The sequence below is a fragment of the Bombus affinis genome, chromosome 5, assembly GCF_024516045.1.
Source record: "Bombus affinis isolate iyBomAffi1 chromosome 5, iyBomAffi1.2, whole genome shotgun sequence".
In the NCBI taxonomy this organism is placed as follows: domain Eukaryota; kingdom Metazoa; phylum Arthropoda; class Insecta; order Hymenoptera; family Apidae; genus Bombus; species Bombus affinis.
In genome coordinates, this window is record NC_066348.1 from 10630338 (window position 1) to 10651797 (window position 21460).

Genomic DNA, 21460 nt, shown 5'->3' on the forward strand with positions numbered 1-21460 from the left:
CGATGAAAAATAATTTCCAAGCCGCAGGTAGGTAACTCATTGTCGGCGCATTGAAATTCAAATTCTACGAGACACCCGTACACTGCACAGATCGTGGACAGATGGAACATTGGAGGAGACAGAAACGCGAAATTAGTCCGAAAAGTTCCGGAAAAGTTTATCCGTGGTCGTATCTCGTGCGAGTAATTCCAATCGATGCCCGGGATAAGCGTGACCCGTATTCCATACCGCCGGGTATTCATCGATGTCACTGAAATTTTCTCTCGCTTTCAACTTCTCTACGCTAGTTAATAAAGCGCGGCAATCGTTGCAGGGTATCTCTCCCACGCGTTTACGCCGAATCGCCTACAACATGAACCGATATCGCGCCTTTTTTCGTTTATTATTGCGCAGCTTCAACTACGACCTTTCCGCGACACGTATTTCAATGCTAGCGGCTGCGACAAAAGCCGCATGAAGCACGGCGAATTAAAAGCGCGTCAGAGTAACGCGGAAAACATTGTTCGTAGTTTTCGTTAAAAAATGATTTGGAAAGGAATTTTACCGTTGCAAAAACGGTGTATGTAAATGGTGGAGATAGGAACAAATGGATAATAGATTTTTTCTTTTGTAGCGCGGCCGATAATATTTAACTTTATCAGGTAAATAGAATACCCGCTCGTTCGACGAATTTTGTTTTACGATCGAGCTCCTATGACTTCAAAAACCTGCACGAGGCTGCAACAATTTTCTTTGATTCCTTTCGTTTCGCTGCCTCCTATAAGTGAAAATAAAGCTTGCTTTAACTCGAATCATCTACACGTCCGGATACGTTATTTTAGCTCCGTAACTCGAGTTTAGAACACGATCTAACCCAGCCCAGACTTCTACATGGCCAAGTTTACCTGTGCGAGTACAACTTCCATATTGCCGCTACTCTAACAAGTTGCTCTCTGCAACTCTAACTTTTCCAGCTATACGTTACGAGCCGTCAGCAACCAATCTTTCTTTCTATTGTTGGCATTGTCTGGAATAACCATAAAGATATAGAGATACAGAGTACGAGAGTCGTACGTTACCGTGTAAATGGATGCGATATGAGAATGGGAAGAGAATGCCGTGTTAGACGGATAAAGGCGCCTTTTGTCCTTGTTCAACGCTAATCTTACCAAGCCCGGTGAAACGACATAGAAAATTTTATTTAAAATTGTGCATTTGCCCTTATTCATTTCGTTCGTCTAACTTTATGCACATTCTTATATTTTTCGATTTCTCAATTTTTGTCAATACGAGAATTTACATAAAGTTGAATGAATAAAAAAAGAAGAAGAAGAAATAACGACTAATGTACAATTTTAAATGAAACTTAAACGAAACCTTCAAACTCGTCATTTGACTTTGTCAGATTTGGTAAGAGTTAGTGTTAATCAGGTACGATCGTTAATCTGTGTTACACACTTACGTATGTAGCTGCGATAACAAAACTTTCCAACGGTTTCGTCGATACAAGTATAACATCGAAGCGTAAGTGCCAATAGGCCTAACCAGTCATCGATATCCCTACAATCCCTCCGCCGAATATTTGGAAAAAGGCGTGACGAAAATGACGTTCGAAAACGAAAATACGTTTCCTTTTGTCGTCTCTCAATATCCCCACTACGCACGCGGTTGGTAGGCGTCCGCTACCGTTGCCACGTGTAAACGGTCAAGGACGAAAGGACGTTGGAAAAATAAAATTCCTTTCTTTTTGTCGCCTCTCAATATCTCCACTGCGCACACGGTTGGTAGCCGTCCGCTACCGTTGCCACGTGTAAACAGTCAAGGACGAAAGGACGTTGGAAAAATAAAATTCCTTTCTTTTTGTCGCCTCTCAATATCTCCACTGCGCACACGGTTGGTGGGCGTCCGCTACCATTGCCACGTGTAAACGGTCACGGACGAAAATGACGTTGGAAAAATAAAATTCCTTTCTTTTTGTCGCCTCTCAATATCTCCACTGCGCACACGGTTGGTGGGCGTCCGCTACCATTGCCACGTGTAAACGGTCACGGACGAAAATGACGTTGGAAAAATAAAATTCGTTTCTTTTTGTCGTCTCTCAATATCCCCACTACGCACGCGGTTGGTAGGCGTCCGCTACCGTTGCCACGTGTAAACGGTCAAGGACGAAAGGACGTTGGAAAAATAAAATTCCTTTCTTTTTGTCGCCTCTCAATATCTCCACTGCGCACACGGTTGGTAGCCGTCCGCTACCGTTGCCACGTGTAAACAGTCAAGGACGAAAGGACGTTGGAAAAATAAAATTCCTTTCTTTTTGTCGCCTCTCAATATCTCCACTGCGCACACGGTTGGTGGGCGTCCGCTACCATTGCCACGTGTAAACGGTCACGGACGAAAATGACGTTGGAAAAATAAAATTCCTTTCTTTTTGTCGCCTCTCAATATCTCCACTGCGCACACGGTTGGTAGCCGTCCGCTACCGTTGCCACGTGTAAACAGTCAAGGACGAAAGGACGTTGGAAAAATAAAATTCCTTTCTTTTTGTTGCCTCTCAATATCTCCACTGCGCACACGGTTGGTGGGCGTCCGCTACCGTTGTCACGTGTAAACGGTCACGGACGCCCACCAATCGCGTGCGTAGTGGGGATATTAAAGGGCGACAAAAAGAAACGAATCGGATCAAGAAAACATTTGTTGAATCAAGAGTTGTACGTAAAGAGTCGAAAACGAGAATTGTTAATAAATATACTATTAAACATCTACATATCCTGCACCAAATAACCTCACGTATTTACCGTACGAATGTGCGTGCGTTATTAGAAGAACGCATTATATATATGTCGGAGATGAAAGAGCACCGGAGCCTTCCCTTCGGAACTTTGGGAAGACACCTAGTACCGTAATTTAGATTTCACCATAGCCGTATTAAGAAAGCCGTTGTCATTCGATCCGACTGTACTTATTCGAGATTTATGATAGTGAGCTCGGACTCGAGGCGACAACCAGTCGCCGAACGTAGTCGCGGTCAAGGGGATGAACGTTTTGTTTAACCAAGGCAGGAAGTAACTCTATACGATGGTAAACGATGGTAACGATGGTAAACGTTTCAATGGTTTCTGTCCCGTGGCTCGCCACACGCAAACTATGCTGCGAGTAAGACGATTACCAGATGTTGATGCCTCTCCACAGTACATGTTCGGCTAGCCCGAGGACCCGCTATAAATCTATTTAAGATCTATTAAGATCTATTTAACGAAAGTCCTTCAAACCGACAAACAAACTTTGTTCCAACTACGGGAAAATTGGAGAAGTCTATTTTTCTCACGAACGACGCGGCCCGATGGCGACTTTCTCTTAAGGGCGGCTAGCACCCTTCCCCTATTTCCTCCAACTAAGTAACTCCAATTTCCCTCACTTTCCGAATGAAGACTTTTCTCCGCGAATCCGATGATCTCGTGCCCTTAGACACACCCATCATAGTTTTCCTACGAGCGTCACCGTGATGGAGAGACACTCTATCGTACGATTTTAACGACGATACAAGTAATTCTACGGTACGTAGTGCTTGTTCTGTGGCGACCTGAATATAACTTAGACTTCCACGAAGTATACACGTTCGACATCCCGTTGACCGCGGATTCGTTACCGGATTACCGAGGCCATTGTCATAGCGCCGCGAGTATCTAACATTGTGATTAATTACCAACGCTGTAATACCACTCACTTGTGCCAATAAACTCTACCATTGTTACACCGCATCGATGGCCAATATCAACCAAGATTCATCCAACATCTCCACCCCCAATCCTATCGTCCAGCCGACATCAGCAGTGGGATTCGGGCCTACGTTACCCATGCAAGAGCAGGTGGCCTTCATGCGTGAGCTGTTTCTGACGCCGGCGCCAAATCCCAGGCCGGTACTCCAATCATCGCTGCCGCGTTTCAACCCCGGAATAGCGGGTACCGACGCAGCCACGTGGTACGCGACCGCCAGTGTGATTATGCGGGGGAGGTCTATACGCGATGGTGACTTATATCTCCTTTCAAGTAGTGCTCTGGAAGCTGTTGCAGCACCGTGGTTTTCGCAAATTCCGGTCAATGGTCTTACTTGGACACAATTTACCGAATATTTTCCCTCGCGTTTTGGCACCACGGGGACAATAATTCGCTCCCACCTATGGTCGAGGCGGGAAAATCTACCCATGATCGAAGCAGTTAACGCTTTCGTCCCGTATCGACTGCGTTTATCGGACAGGGAGGCCGAGCGGCTGGCATTCTCGCGTAACATCCGGACCCGGGAGCAATTCTATGAACAGATGCAGGCTTTCTCTTACGCGAGGAATGGGCTGACTTCTTCGTCAAGCGATCCACCGACGGAACCTGGAGTAAAACGAAGCAGGACATCGAACCGAGTCAGGTGCTACCACTGTGGAACTCCCGGACATAAAATTACCGAGTGCCGCAAGAGGATGCGGACCGGAGAAACGAGGACACGACGCCCAGGAGAAAGCCGACCAGGTACATCGTCCGGGGCGGTTTGCTACAAGTGCCGAGCGGAGGGCCACATCGCACCTGATTGTCCGCTATGGGAGGAGAGGAGGAGGCGACTACGACAAGGAACGTCGAGTCCATTCCTGCGTGGTGGAGGCCTCAACTGGTAAACTGGGTCACCAGGGTGAGTCGTTCTCATTTTGCTTCGATTCGGGAGCCGAATGCTCGTTAATTAAAGAATCCGTAGCCCCGAAATTTTCCGGCAGGAGAACGACCGAAATAGTAGTGATGCGAGGGATAGGGAATACATGCGTTAAGAGTACGACACAGATTTTGTCCACCGTATGTATCAACGGTTTTACACTGGAGATAACTTTTCACGTCCTCCCTGATAGTCCTCCCTAAAATATGATATCATGATTGGTCGCGAAATTCTAAGTCAAGGCTTCGACGTACATATTACGCCCGACAGCCTCGAGATTTGCAAAACGAAGACAGTTAACGCCTGTAATGAGACCCTCGAAAACGAGATCGATCTTAGCAAAGTGGACACCGAGGTACTTGGTAACGATAAAGGCCGATTGATTTCTATTCTCGAAAAGTTCAAAAATTCGTTCATTACGGGTTTCCCACGTACTCGCGTAAGTACGGGCCAGCTAGAAATACGATTAATCGACCCTAACGTCACCGTCCAAAAAAGTCCTTACAGACTTAGCGAGGAAGAGCGGAGAACCGTGCGGGAGAGAATCAGCGAACTAATTAAAGCAAACATTATAAAACCCAGTAAGTCACCATTCGCGAGCCCCGTGTTGCTCGTGAAGAAGAAGGACGGCTCAGATAGATTGTGCGTAGACTTCCGAGCGCTAAATAAAAATACGGTCGCGGATCGGTATCCCCTACCCCTTATCTCAGATCAAATTGCGAGATTACAGAAGGCAAAGTATTTTATTAGCCTGGACATGGCCAGTGGATTCAATCAAATCCCCATACATCCCAACTCGACAGAGTACACAGCGTTCGTGACACCCGACGGACAATATGAGTACGTAACGATGCCGTTCGGATTGAAAAATGCACCGTCCGTTTTTCAGAGGGCCATTTTCAACGCCTTAGGCGACCTCGCGTATTCATACGTCGTTGTTTACTTAGACGATGTCCTAATTATTGCCGACTCGATAGATCAAGCCCTAGAAAGATTGAACACCGTATTAGATACTCTTGCGAAAGCCGGATTCTCGTTCAACTTCGCGAAATGTTCTTTTTTGAAGACATCGGTACTTTACTTGGGGTATGTGATCCACAACGGAGAAGTCCGCCCGAACCCGGGTAAAATACACGCCCTAAGTTCCTTACCTGCGCCGACGACCACCATCACCCAGCTCAGGCAATTCATCGGGTTAGCTTCGTATTTCCGCAGGTTCGTCCCTAAATTCTCACAGATGATGAAACCCCTGTATGCGCTCACCTCACCTAACAAAAATATAACATGGACCGATAGACACGACAAAATAAGACAACAGGTAGTTTCCATCCTGACGGACGCGCCGGTGCTAATGATATTTGACCCCAACTACCCGATAGAACTACACACTGACGCTAGCTCGGAGGGTTATGGGGCGATTTTGACGCATAAGGTCGACGGCAAAAATAGAGTAATCGAGTACTACAGTAAAAGAACTACCCCCGCGGAATCTAGATACCATTCCTACGAACTAGAGACGTTGGCAGTCGTAAACGCCATCAAGCATTTCCGGCACTACCTACATGGACGGGAATTTCTTGTCGTTACGGATTGCAACTCGCTGAAAGCGTCGAGTAATAAAGTGCGTTTAAGCGACAGGGTCCACAGGTGGTGGGCTTACTTGCAGACTTTTACCTTCGACATCATGTATCGAGAGGGTAAAAAGATGGCCCACGTAGATTTCTTCTCGCGAAACCCCGTAGACTTAGACCACCGTAAGGTTGATAAAATCGCGGAAAAGGAAATCAATCTGGCCGAAATACCGGAAGACTGGCTGTTAGCCGAACAGCGTCGCGACCCACAAATTATAGAAATCACCCGCAAACTACGAAACGACGAGCTCGCGGAAGATGTCGCGAATACTTACGAGTTGCGTTCCGGTACCCTTTACCGCAAAGTGCAGCGGGGGGGGGGGGCAAAACCCTCTGCCTGCCCATTGTCCCGAGAGGTTTTAGATGGTCCGTTATTAACCATGTGCATCAGTCAATTATGCACTTGGGTTGGGATAAGACGCTCGAGAAACTGTACGAGTATTACTGGTTCGAAGGAATGGCAAAGTACGTTCGCAAATTCGTAGAGAACTGTCATGCTTGTAGAGTTTCGAAGGCAAGCTCGGGTAAGATACAAGCCGAACTACATCCGATACCCAAGACCAGCATACCGTGGCATACAGTGCACATGGACATAACGGGCAAGCTAAGTGGCAAGAATGACTCCAAGGAATATGCCATCGTTTTAGTAGATGCTTTCACGAAGTTTTTTATATCTGCATCATACCCGTAAGATAGACTCCCTTAATACCATCAAAGCACTCAAGTCCGCTATATTTCTATTCGGCAGTCCCTGCCGGATAATAGCAGATCAGGGAAGATGTTTCACGGGTAAAGAATTCCAAGAGTTCTGCAAAAGCAAGCAAATTAAAGTTCACTTGATAGCGACCGGTGCTAGTAGAGCCAACGGACAGGTAGAGCGTGTTATGGGTACATTGAAAAATATGTTCACGGTAGTAGAGACGACCGGGCGGCCGTGGCAAGACGCGATTGGGGAAATACAGTTGGCTTTGTACTACCGTACCACCAACCGCGTGACCAACTCGAGCCCATTAGAACTACTAATATGTAGAACGGCAAGACCTTACGATCTGTTGTTACCCGGTAACATGGAGGAAAAGGAAATCGATATCTCCAATGTAAGACGACAGGCAATAAGAGGGATAGAAACGAGTGCTAAATACGAGAAAGGCAAGTTCGACAAAGCTAAAGCTAGAGTGATTAGGTTTAACCTCGGTGATTTCGTATTACGCAAGAATGAGGAAAGGAATCAAACCAAATTAGATCCAAAATTTAGAGGTCCACTTGTAATAGCAGAAGTCTTGGAAGGGGACAGGTATATCTTAAAGACATTAGACGGTAAGCGATCGTACAAATACAGTCACGATAGGTTGAGGAAAATGCCAGATGGTCGCATCCCTGCTGAGTTGGATGTCTGTAGTGAAGGCAATAACAGTGACCATGACGATATGAGCACTTTGATCTCCGAAGATCAGTAGCACTATGCCATTAACACCCGGCAGAACGAGTTGGCACGTGTTTCGGGGCGACAGTATGATGAGGCTCAGTGAGGACATGCGATGTGACTCGCACGCTTCTCGGGGCGACAGTATGGTAAAGCTCGGTGAAACCGTGGAACGAAGCTCTATGTGCTCATACGATCTAGAAGACCGAGATCCTTTGGAGTGCGAAATCGAAAATGGTCCATCATGCCGTTACGATCCGACTAATAACCTGCAGGATGCAACTATCACCTTGAATACTAACTATAACGCTACTAATTTTCATTATCTTTTATTTCTTTGCTGCCAAACCCCCGTACAGGATTTGTTGCTATACTGGATCCTTACCTCATTCGAGCACTTAGTTAAATTGTAAATGATGTTAATCGTATCGAGTCTAATGTTGGAAAACTCAATATTTTAGTTACACCCGAGGACGTGTGATAGTCAGAATGGCCGTGTCGGAGATGAAAGAGCACCGGAGCCTTCGCCTCGGAACTTTGGGAAGACACCTAGTACCGTAATTTAGATTTCACCATAGCCGTATTAAGAAAGCCGTTGTCATTCGATCCGACTGTACTTATTCGAGGTTTATGATAGTGAGCTCGGACTCGAGGCGACAACCAGTCGCCGAACGTAGTCGCGGTCAAGGGGATGAACGTTTTGTTTAACCAAGGCAGGAAGTAACTCTATACGATGGTAAACGATGGTAACGATGGTAAACGTTTCAATGGTTTCTGTCCCGTGGCTCGCCACACGCAGACTATGCTTCGAGTAAGACGATTGCCAGATGTTGATGCCTCTTCACAGTACATGTTCGGCTAGCCCGAGGACCCGCTATAAATTTTAAGATCTATTTAACGAAAGTCCTTCAAACCGACAAACGGCTAGCACCCTTCCCCAATTTCCACCAACTAAGTAACTCCAATTTCCCTCACTTTCCGAATGAAGACTTTTCTCCACGAATCCGATGATCTCGTGCCCTTAGACACACCCATCGTAGTTTTCCTCGACAGCGTCACCGTGATGGAGAGACACACTTTCGTACGATTTTAACGACGATACAAGTAATTGTCCGGTACGTAGTGCTTGTTCTGTGGCGACCTGAATATAACTTAGACTTCCACGAAGTATACACGTTCGACATCCCGTTGACCGCGGATTCGTTACCGGACCCGAGGCCATTGTCATAGCGCCGTGAGTATCTAACATTGTGATTAATTACCAACGCTGTAATACCACTCACTTGTGCCAATAAACTCTACCATTGTTACACCGCATCGATGGCCAATATCAACCAAGATTCATCCAACACCTCCACCCCCAATCCTATCGTCCAGCCGACATATATATTTCGCATTTTCAGTCTTCGTCGTCGTCGATCCTTATCGTTTTAAAAGTCGTACGGTTCCAGAGCAATTGGTCGCAGTCGCAGACCTTTCGGTTAGCGAGCTCGTTAGCGACTGTCTTATGAAACTCATGGCGAAGAATGAACCTACAGTTTTAGGTCTGAATTTAGATCCCGAACGATCGGAACCACACTGAGACAGACGTCTGTCTTTCTTTGTATATTTACGAAAATAAGATCATCAAGTAGTCAAACAATTTGATGCTCGGATCTCGATAATTACGAACAACTACATTTCTGTTCTGTTAACCGATGTGAGTGTTCCATATTTTACCTTTTCTGCGATGTCGATTCGATATTAAGAATTTATTTATAACGTTAGAGGTATAAGGCTAACACTTAGATGGAGCGTAATTACAAGAATCTTTTACGTATCGCAACTGAGGGTAAAATAACAAAAAAAGAATAAAATAAAAGAATAATAAAAATAAGGTTTTGCGTGTGTGTGTGTATGATTAAGCGAGAATGCAAGGCAAGAGGGAGGATAATTATTGTAAATCGAGTTTATGGCCAGCAGTCTGAACATAAAGTATACTACGTTGCAAGCTACGTATGCGAGTGAACGTAAAAACTATATTACTACCGTTACGTTACAAGGCACACGGACGAGCTTGTTAGTTAGGATAAGTTAGGATAAAAAGATTAGAAAATAAAACCAAGCACGCTGTAATGGTATTTCGCGACGTATTTTATTCTGTAACGTTATATCTGGTATGGTTATACCTTTCGATAAAAATCACAGATAATAAACCGAGTCTCCGTTTCAGTTGTAAGAAAATAAATTTCATTTTGTATTATGTGACGTTGCACTTTGTACAGCAAATCCGTGTTGCGTGAACAACGAAATAAGCGTAACCCGTATCATCGGTTGACACAGCCAACATAGTTAAGGTAAACCAATTAAGGCAACGAGTTAGTAAAACGATTACCCTTCACGTTTTCTCCACGTTATAATCGTGTACGATCTGCCTACCATGAGAAAGGTTATTTGGCAATAGACAAAAAATAGTAAAAAGTCATGTAACAACAATAGCAAGAATCCGATATTAACCGGTTAACCGAGTCATTAATACCGTTGATTTTTATGCATTTCTAAATAATTTGTAGATATTATTCTAAATATCCATGGAACTATCGATTAAAAAATTATTATTCACGAGAATATAAGAAACAAAGATTATTAAAGTTATTTTATCTGGTATTACATGCGTGTAATTCGCGACTCAACAACTTTATTTAATTATTTTGCTAAATTGATTCCTCGTCTGCTATATTTGCAGAAAGATATTTCTGTTGCGTCAAATACGTTTCCATTTTATATTATCTTCCACAGAGGTACTACATACGTATTATCGTTCTGTCTACCTTAACTTCAATTTTATTAACTCGTCGCTTGTTGACTTTGTCAAATGTCCTTTGTTTACTTTGAAGTTGCGAAGCACGGAAAGCTTCCTAGGTACGTGTCCCACTCAGTCTAATAAAAAACGTTCAGGTGCACGAAAAAGAAAAACGCAAAGTTCAAACGCACGCTAATAGATGGCTATATTTAAAAAATTACTCATATTAAATATATTAAGGGCTAAGTGACTTCAATTTTATTAGCTCGTTTCCTGCTGTCTTTAATGTTGCGAAACACGAAAAACCTTCCTATCGCTCTCATCTAATAATAAGCATTTGGGTGCACGAAAAAAGAAGAAGATTCAAGCCAGGATCAACGGAAAGTTCTACTTAAAAAATCAAATATGAAGAATCGAAAAACTTTTATTCATCTCCGATAATATCGACCCCGAGATGTATCTTGTTAAGATTATCCTCCTTCGAAGATTAAACGCTTCATGGCTATATAAAATGGTAACGAGTAGCGCCCTCTCCTAAAGTATTTAAAAAACAGGAGTAGGTCAGTGTGAAATTAAATGGCTGGAATTTTCAGCGATTTCCATAGACAGTGTCTTTGAAATACCTAATTCTCGCTGTTTCACGTATAAGCGAAATAGCGCTCAGCTTTCCAGCAAAAAGCAAATAGCTATATTCTGTAGTATTTGAAGCATCAACTGGCGAACAAATCCGAGAGGAAAAGTTTCGTGAAATTTACATCTTGAATTTCGTTATTTCATTTAACGCAGAGGGATTGGCGTCCGCTACGATCGATACGTTGGCAGATTTGCCTGCGGTTTCTAGCGATTGTCGCGACGATTCTAATTGAGTTTTGCGAAAGAAATGAAATTAAACGTTGGTCGTTAATCGATGGCTGGAAAATAAAATGGATTGCCATGATTCGTCGTATCCCCCGCCTTTTGTTTCTTTCTCATCTTTCGCGTTTCACTGTCTTCGCCAATTACTATATAGAGCCGTACTTTTCTGCTGGCAACTTCAGTTTACGAGATTAAACATTAGCTGGTCCCGTTTCGTTTGATAAAACTGACATCTCATATACGACCTGAGGCATTCTACGAGCTTGGCGCAGGTTTAATAGAAATGTTCGGTAAATATGGACAGAGATAGCGAATGTTACCTGTATAAACATTCACTCTGATCGAAAACTAAAAAATCTGGAATTTTCTGCTCTTGTGCTGAATTACAGTGGTTCGCGAAAATATTTGAATATCCCTGCAAACTCCTTGTGGACATATTATTAAGAATATCTTGATATCCTATCGATACTGTGACAAGATTAACGTATTATTACAATTTCAAACGAGTATGACAATGTATGTAAGAGTCGCAGGACATTTACTGCGATTAATTGTATGTTTGAGACTACTACTAATGTTGTATACTAATTTTTCGTTAAGCATATGTTTGCAATAAATGCCTTGCAACCTCTATATATATATCGAATTGGTTTCAAATTTTCCATAATGTATTAATGTATTAATAACAAGAGTTCTGTAGAATCGGAGAAATAGTCTCATTCATTTCATAGTCAATTCATTTTAAAAATTAGCGAGAATACGAGTACGTAATAGGAACTTTAATAATTCCAGAATCCCATAGGCAAGTAAAAAGAAATAATTTAATTGAATTTGCTTTAGTTCAACTTTATTTCTATTTCTTATTTAATGCAATTCTATTTTATTTAATTTTAATTTCCATGTTTCTTTCATTTTATTAATAATTTAATATAATCCTAACTCAATAACATAAATCATATAAAGAAGGATATATAAATAAATCGGTACAATACGATGCAAGCTAAATTTATGTACCAAAATTTTGACCACACCTTATAGATACGATAACTAATTGGAAATTAAGTAAAAACTACTTGTAATAACCCGCATTGCTTGTCGGGTTGGAGGAGATATTCAATCAACAAATAATTTCGCTACGTTCGAAATCTTCTCGCTCCTTAATCAATCACTAAATAACTAAATCGTTTTAAATTAGTTAAACCTTCAGTGTTCTATTTTCCTATTCACTAAACGACATTTTTAAGTATATCAATATTATACCAATATGTAGAAGTTTATATTTCCAAAATACCTGTCTTTAAAAGTAAAATAATAGCAAACAAGGCAGTAAATAAAGTAAACGATCGTATTGCTCAACAGTCTTAACAAATAAAGCAACGATGCTAAAAGTAACAAAAATTGCTCCATAGCATATGTCCTCACAATTAAATTACGAATTAAAAAGGAGAATAGGAGTAAAATTAACAAATCGAATGTAAGCAAATGAAAGAATCATTCTGTATTATGTTTCCCTCGCTACTGGCGGGATATTCAAACTTTTAATAATGACAGCGTCTCTTCAATCAAGAAATCACACATGCAAAAACTTTTACCTCGTAATAACGGTATTATTATACCATCGAATAAGTAAAAAATTAACACTCACCAAGAAAACGGTATAAGCAACGAAGATTTACAGCTTGGCCTTCGCGAGACAATAGTGGTGGTTGGCGCCAGACAAGTGGTCGAGAAGAGTATGCCCTACTGCACAGTCATAGGCATAGATCGTGCACCCGAATTGTCCCGTCTGTCGATGGATATTACCTGCAACGACCTCCGTGATACATTTCTTGCGCTACGCGAATAGGTGCACATGTTTGCGTGCCACTTAAAATCGCGTACGCACGAAACAGCTCGAGAATTATCCACGAATTCTACGAATTCGCAGTTACTAATCGCTTACCAAACGTCGATTATGTCGTTAGCGCTTGAAAAGACATTCGAATGTAATTGTTGCAAAAGATAAAAGAGCTTTGTAAAATAGACGATCCAATTCCTATCGCGTTCACAGTCGAAGTGGTACTGTGAGGCTCGTTGCGACCCGGCGTCCCCTTCTACGATCGACCCCCGAGCTCAATAGCCAATCAGCGTTACGCATTCTCCAACGTTCAAAATCCTTCCGTTGGATCCACGGACGGCCGATGTCAGTTATGCGAGGGGGTGGAAAGCACTTTTGGCGGTATCACATGTTGCTTCGCTGTAAACATGGACGATCTGGATTTGATTCAATTATCCAAAGCGAGAGAAACGGTGTTTGAGTGGTGGCGCGAAAATTACCGATTTCGTTGCGCATATTGACAAAGTTATGACGAGGGATCTGGTATGGTATGTACTATATAGCTTTTCTCGCGGGCTATGTTTCTTTATATTGTATATCGAAGTACGCACCTAACGTTTCAAGAGAAGCTTTGCATGCCTTGTATAACTTGAACTGTAGTTTAGATTTACAACTTTACTTTAGTCTTTATGTTTTCTTACTTTTCGAGAGGTAATCTGCGATACTTGTAAATAGATACTACATATATATGTACGTTAACTTGTAATGTGTAATATTCCTGTTTGGTTAGGTCTATATTTTCTAATGTGACAAATATGTGTATGGTGGCCATCTTGTACAAGTAAACTGATATTATTAGCGTAATTTTACAAATTACAAGTCATAAATTATTCCTTTTTCCAAACAAGGAAATATACGAGGAAAAATAGAACAGATTCTTACGATTATTTTTGTGAACTTTTGTAATATACGAATTAGTTTTTTTTTTTTTTTTTTTTTTTTTATTACATTTGAAAAAATCATGTATTCAAGTATTCATGAGAAAGGGGAGACAGAAAAGAAATGCAAAGATGGAAAGTTTCGAATATGTAAAACGTAGTGAAATCCGTAAATGATTTCATAACTGCTCTTGAACATTTCTTACAAACAAACGAGTCATCTCATACTTTCCTACAGGAGAAGTACATATTAATCAGAAAAAATTCCATTGATGTTGTCTATGAATGCTTATGCATCCAGCGAAGTCTGTGATTATTTTCTTTATCTGGAAACATACGTTATAGTTTTGAAGGTTATTTGTACATTATTTGTTCACAATCGTTATAAAAAGACCGGAAATGTATTCAGGTCACGCACATGCTTTACTGCTTTATACGTACCATCGATGTTAAAAAACAACTCGTACCGAAAGGATTAATATAATTTTTATTTAAATTTTTTATTTCATATTCATAGACGAAAACTGTGTTGTGTTGTTTGTCCGCAAATATGTAAAACGATTCCATTATATTATAAAGTTCTGAAAATCGATAGTTTTCGTTATACATTTCGTTAGTTAAAATAGTTAAATGACTTTCCAGAAACAAGTCATGCTTCATGGACATTTTGAGCTTAGTTAGCGTAAAAGTTAAACCTTGTTCTGTAATTAGTTAAGTTACATGAAATTAAACGGATTTCAAGTAGCTGGTATGTAAATGATACTTAAACTAACATGTAATGCTTAAATCGTAAAATAAATATACATATAAAATCAGTTAAATTTAGGGAATCAATATCGATAAACGCGAAACTATAAATAACATCGTTAAGTCAAAGGTTATTTGAAAGAATTTCAATTTCACTTCAAACTTGAAAGGATATTTCAGATCAAGTAAATAACAAATTTATACCGGTATAGTGATCTCATGTTTCTTGAATTCAAACAATTTGTGTAATCGGTACGAGAATGTATGCAATATGGGATATTAAAGAGAATCGCATTAGGCATTATTGCACCATGTACGTCATAAATCGTCGATGAAAGCTCTGAAGTGGACAAAAAAGTTTATAGCTTCGATAAATAAACTGTTCTTTGTAAATGATAGGTTAAAAAGTAGGTAATCAGCATTAATATCAATAGGATATTCCATCGAATAATTTTAAGGATCTTTGTATTTTAACATATCCTTTAGATAAAAGATAATTGTTAGTTTTATAACGAAGAATCCACAAGTGTTTCCACAGTAACAAAGTAATTAACGTTTCCTTAAGGGACTAATTCTTGTTACAGATTTCTTTCACCTTCATCTTTGAAACTATTCATAAATTATATTTATATCTTTCAAAAAATCACATCCTAATCCTTAATAATGCTCACAGTTTTGTAGTATTTAATATCTTTTGATTTATTCGAGATTTCTTCAAATCTAATACAGAATTCAAAATGTTTCACGTATTTATTATAGTCTATAGATTATGCTTACAGACTTGGTTCATGTATGTACGTATGTGTATTATACATTATTGTATTTAAGAATTTATATGATCGTCCCATGAAATACCTCTAGTCTGTAGGAAACAGTCTGTTGCTACTATGGTTTAGATGAAAGAATATTATGACATGTCGTTTAACTGTATGATACCATCTATTAATGTACCAACGATGACTTTAATGACAGTCTAATAGATATTGCGCTACAACTTTGATCGACGTGACTTATTTCTATGATGCACTTCGACAAGCTGATTTCAGCCAAATCAAGTCAAACGAAGTTTCTTATGTTTAATATTCATATAAACTTACTATGCATGTACGTAGTTTGTTTCAATAGCATCTACGTACTTTAAGAAACTAGTTGATGACGTTGTTTCAATAACACAATCATAGTGGTTTTTAGAATAATCATGATTCGAACGCAGACTATTAGGGGATGATATGTTTTAAGAACAAAAATTATAGTTTTCCCTTCTAAAACATGAGATTGAGATTGAAATAATTTTGAAAGAAGAGCGAAATAATTTTAATTCTTTAACCATTTAACTCTACCTTAATAACAAAATACAAGAACGTGTTAAGTATACATTATTACTAATTTAATTATTTATATCACTAATAAACAATATTCTTAATTCGCAATTCTTATATCATTGAACTATACTATTAATGAAATGATTTTATATAACTTGCAATTCAATGGAATAAAAACATGAATGAAATATTTAAACATACCTACGTACATAGATTTCCAATAATTTTACGTAACTTTATGAATTAACACGTTACAATATATTTTGCATATATATACGGTATATATCTGTTACATTTATCAAAAATGATTCTTGTTCAATTACATTCGCCACTTATATCGCGGAAGCGTAATGAAAAATATTTTACGTATTGTTTCTCGTTTTTATCGTAAATTGAGCACGTTCCCATTTCTTGCCATAAGAAATAATGGATAATCGATAACAACAGCGTAACGAAAGTAAAAATTATTGTTCATTCACGTTTTGAACGTAATTTTATCAGCTGTACTTTTTCAGCTACTTTGATTTTACTTAATTTCAAAGAACATATTTAAATAATAGCTGGCTTAACGTATGAAATATAACGTCGAAACATTACCGCGACTGTCTTGAACAGATTTCCGCCTGTAGATGACTTTAAACGTTTCCGTATCTCGTAATTTGCGAGAAACGAATCTCATACATTTCTACGAGACCTTGCTCTGTCCATCTTGCAGTTCCTTCCTTGATTGACTTTCAAATTTCCCCCTGGATTCTAGGCTGTTTCTGTCATATAGAGTGAAGAGTTCGCTGGCCCTCGAAGCAAAGAAACAAGCACATAGAAAGTCTGCCTTTGGGGTTGGAAGTAAGCATAATTTACGATACGATGATCTAATCCCTTCATCACGCTTGGAATATACATGGTTGCCTGTAAAAGGACGCAGTTTTATATTCTCTTATATATTTTATATTCTTATATATATTATATTTTATATTCTCTTATAGTACTCACTCGAGAGAAAAGGAAATTTTAATCAACGTTATATAATATTGATGAAATCCAATCGCTGGGTCAAGAAGAAGAGAAAAATATCCTTCGCCATTGATAAGAAATATTTCATTTGACTTTCTGTTTTAATATACTGCGGTCACGAGAAAATATTTGCGCGTGTCCATATTTTCCAATGAACCGTTTTCCTATCAGCTTTTATATTTCAAATCAAATCCTTATAATCGTATGAAAGTACCATTAAATAATACCAAGTTTAATACATGTATCATGTATTTATATTCATATTATTTAAATACCTTTCGTAGTCACTGTATAACTGCCATCTGTGGATAATACATAATTCTCTATTTATTCCTTCTGTAGCCGATATTCCACGACATGCATTATTTATTGATTTGTACGTGTGTCCACAATAGGTAGATTTCTCTCTATGTGTATTCATAAAAAAAAATTCGTTGAATTCAAATCAGATGATGGAGGAGATTATTTTATTGGACACGTTTATTCTATCTATTCTATCGAGGGTTCGATTTAAACGTTCGATTTAAATGTTAAATAAAAAGTACGGTATATCAAATAAATAGGATTAATTTTTGGATCTACGCTTATCAGATATTTTATACTTCTCTCATTAAACATGTACTACAAATTTACAAAGTTTTAGATTACTTCCTTCTCTCTCTATCTCTCTCTCTCTCTCTCTCTCTCTCTCTCTATATATATATATATATATATATATATTTATATATATATATATTTATATATATACAAATATGTACATATATGTAAGATAGTAATCCGGGGATAATTCAGGGATCTATTCTGTAGTCTGAAAATCGAGTTTTTATTATGGAGTAAATAATAAAATACAAAAATAAACAACAATTAATATGCGTCTATAACAATAAATAACAATAATTATATAAACGGGAAATAAGAAGTCTTTAGTACAATGTTTACCTGAAAATCGAGAATCGATTTTCAACGTCCTGAGCTACCGATCTTTCTTCTTCAGTCTTTAAAGTTTTAAATAACTATTCTGTAACCTTGTCTGTCTCTAATGTAACTCTCTGTCCGTCCGTTCGCGAAAAATTTGCTTCTTAAAATGATCGTCCATAAAACAAAAGAAGGTCTGTCCGTGAAACACAGCCTGTCGTGCTACCCGTAAAACAAAAAGAATCCCTATCCTACATGAACTCTAGGGAGTTTACACCGCCCCTCGAATGGGGAGTGGAACAGATTCCCTTCAGATCCCCGATTACCGTTATCCACTTCATATATGGAGTTTGAAATCCTTCTTAGAATTATGAAAGGTCCTTTCCTAATTTCTTTCAGCTTATTTCTATTCATTTTTTTTCCGTTATGGGTGAAGACCATATCACCGATTTTAAATTCGTGTTCTCTTCTTTTTTTATCGTATTTTTGTTTGTTGATTTCGAAATTTCTTGTTGAGTTTTTGAATGCTTCTTCTCTGTCTCTTTTTAGGTTTATCTTATTCACCATTATTTCCTTAGGGACGATTTCAATCATTTTTCCATTCAGTAAATGATTTGGGGCAAACCCCGTTACACTGTGTCTGGTGTTATTGTTTTCTTCTACGCTTTCTTCTGTGATTTTTGTCCATTTTCTCTTATTTTTGTCTGAATTACATCTGATCCTGTTTACTAATGTTTGATTTACCCTTTTGTTCAGTCCATTGGAGGATGGGCAGTCTGTCGAGGTGAAAATTAATTTAATGTTCCTTTTCCTCCTATACTCTTGAATTTCTTTGGATGTCATTACTGGGTATCGGTCTGCAAGGATAATTTTTATGGAATCAGTTTCTCCTGTCGAGTCTATAAGTTTTATGATATCTTCTGTGTGTTGTGTTTTCGATGTGGACATAAAAACAGCCCTTGAAAAATGATCAATGAGTATGTGCATGTATTTCTTTAGTGAGTTGTTATTGGGTGAAATCGACCTGGGAAATTCAGTGCTTCATAAACCACACAAGGTTGTTTCTTGGGCGGTGGCTCTGGCTTTCTGTCCAATCTTGCGTTATTCCCTTGTGTTTTTCTTCCCTTCGTCTGATATTGCCCCAAGAATTCGATTAACCCATTTGTTGATTATACTGTTTCTTTATCGATTTTATCTTGAATGTGTATGGGTAATCCAATAACAATTAGATTTATCCCTGTCTCTTCAGAAGTCTTCCTCCTTACTTCCAATATTAATCATTCCTTTTTTATGGCATATTCAGTGAATGAACCTGAAATGTATTTAAAGTTATAAACGTATCGTACTGCAGACCAACCTTTATTGCCAGAAGCTTTTTGAACTGCCACCTTCCAATTTTCCCAGTTGTATTCTTCATCCTTCAGCAGATTTGCTTGGTACCATTCTGATGCTGTTTTTCCCAAATATTTCTTCAAATTCTTGATCCTTTTTTCATCAGTTTGGATTTCGTATTTTTCGTATTCGGTTTCATACTCATATTATAGTATGGAAGGGATGCGTATGTGAAATATGAATATTTCATACTCCAATCCGTGGCTTTTTGCGTTCCATCAAATTGTTTTATGACAAAGTCTGTGCCTTCTCTCTCATGCATGTTTTGTTTCTGGAAGATCTCTAATAATGTTTCTATTTGAAGATTGGGCTTTTCGATTTCGGTCTTTATTTTCCTTGTGGGGATGATCTCCGATTCTTCTAAGTAAATATCTCGAAACACGAAGTTTAAACTTGTACCGATGTATGACGCTGCCGTTGCGTCATCCATCGCGAGTGCAATGTTTCTGTAATGGCTTACCTTGGTTAAGCTGTTTGCGGCTTTCTTCACTATCGATAAACTGAATAACCACGGACGATGATCTCTTGCTTGATATTCTGGAGGAAAGACATCACATACTTCATCTTCTGGTTTCCTTATGGATTCTTATGCATTCTATTTTCTCCCCCTTGCGTTCTCGTTCATGGCGATACGTAGCTTCACTTCTAACGGCATGGCGTAGTGAAAATCGATTTGTAAGATCGTAATTTGGTGATAATTCAGGGATCGATTCTGTAGTCTGAAAATCGAGTTTTTATTATGAAGTAAATAATAAAATACAAAAATAAACGACAATTAATATGCGTTTATAACAATAAATAACAATAATTATATAAACGGGAAATAACAAGTCTTTAGTACAATGTTTACCTGAAAATTGAGAATCGATTTTCAACGTCCTGAGCTACCGATCTTTCTTCTTCAGTCTTTAAAATCTTAAATAACTATTCCGTAACCTTGTTTGTCTCTAATGTAACTCTCTGTCCGTCCGTTCGGGAAAAACGTGCTTCTTAAAATGGTCGTCCGTAAAACAAGGGAAGATCGGTCTGTCCGTGAAACACAGCCTGTCGTGCTACCCGCGAAACAAAAAGAATCCCTATCCTACATGAAATCTAGGGAGCTTGCATATATATATGTATCCTTTTAAAATTCTAAAAAATTATACAGATTCATAAAAATATAGTTAAAGACTTTGTAATATAGCGGTTTTTAAATACATATATATAGTTTTTAAATAAATGTTAAATTTCTTCCGACTATTCGTATCACATTACGATTATGCTCTTTTAGTTCTATAGCTTAGGAAGTTAGTTTAGAAGTCGAGGCTTACCTCACAGGCTTACACAAAAGTATTGGTTGAAGTTTTCCTATCAAAAAAAAAAAAAAAAAAAAAAAAAAGAAAGTAAAAAAAAGGAAAAAGTTGTAATCGCTTTAATCCGCAGGTTGTAGTTAACACGTTTGTGTTTCGATTTAAAAGTTAATTCAATTAATCCATAATATCGAAATGTTGCTAATTTTATATTATTTGATATTCAATCGTTTGATGAATACCATAGATATCTGATATTTAATCATTTAGATGAATTTCATAGATATGTAATATTTAATCGTTAGATGCGTTCCATCAAAGTTTAATATTCATCTGCCCACGTTCTCTAAGGGAAGATTTCATATAAAATAATTTTCATAACGTTTTAAGACATTTATAAAATGATTACGTAACACTTTATGTTAATTTGGAAATTTAAATAAATTAGAGAATTATCAACACCATTCGTTGTTATAACGATGCTTAATAACTCGGAATACAAACAGCTTTCAAGTAATCGGATAAAATTTATCATGCTGCTAAAGTAAAAGTATGATTTATACAAGGTAAAATCTCCTTTGTAAGTAGTGTGATGCTCGTAATGTCAGGCACACGAAGTATACGCGCATATTATATCACGTAATTTCAGCTTTATTCGATCTCTTAA

At 38.7% G+C, this 21460-nt stretch overlaps 2 long non-coding RNA genes across 5 annotated transcripts in view; both read right to left on the bottom strand.

Moving 5' to 3' along the window:
* LOC126916460 (uncharacterized) overlaps positions 1 to 17870 on the bottom strand; it is a 28443-nt gene extending 10573 nt beyond the window's left edge. For 2 of the 4 annotated variants that reach the window (XR_007710588.1, XR_007710587.1), the window contains exons 1-3: positions 17177 to 17870; positions 16784 to 17092; positions 13009 to 14698 (exon numbers count right to left, since the gene is read on the bottom strand). This is a non-coding gene — a long non-coding RNA (uncharacterized LOC126916460). The remainder of the gene's footprint in view (positions 1 to 13008; positions 14699 to 16783; positions 17093 to 17176) is intronic. The other 2 variants (XR_007710590.1, XR_007710589.1) reach the window with 2 other exon arrangements.
* A 1414-nt stretch (positions 17871 to 19284) lies between these two features.
* Positions 19285 to 20550, bottom strand: LOC126916468 (uncharacterized). Its single transcript, XR_007710601.1, has 3 exons — positions 20355 to 20550; positions 19501 to 20223; positions 19285 to 19424 (listed from the first exon to the last, which is right to left on the bottom strand). It is a non-coding gene; the product is annotated as an uncharacterized LOC126916468 (long non-coding RNA).
* Between the last annotated feature and the right edge of the window lie 910 nt (positions 20551 to 21460).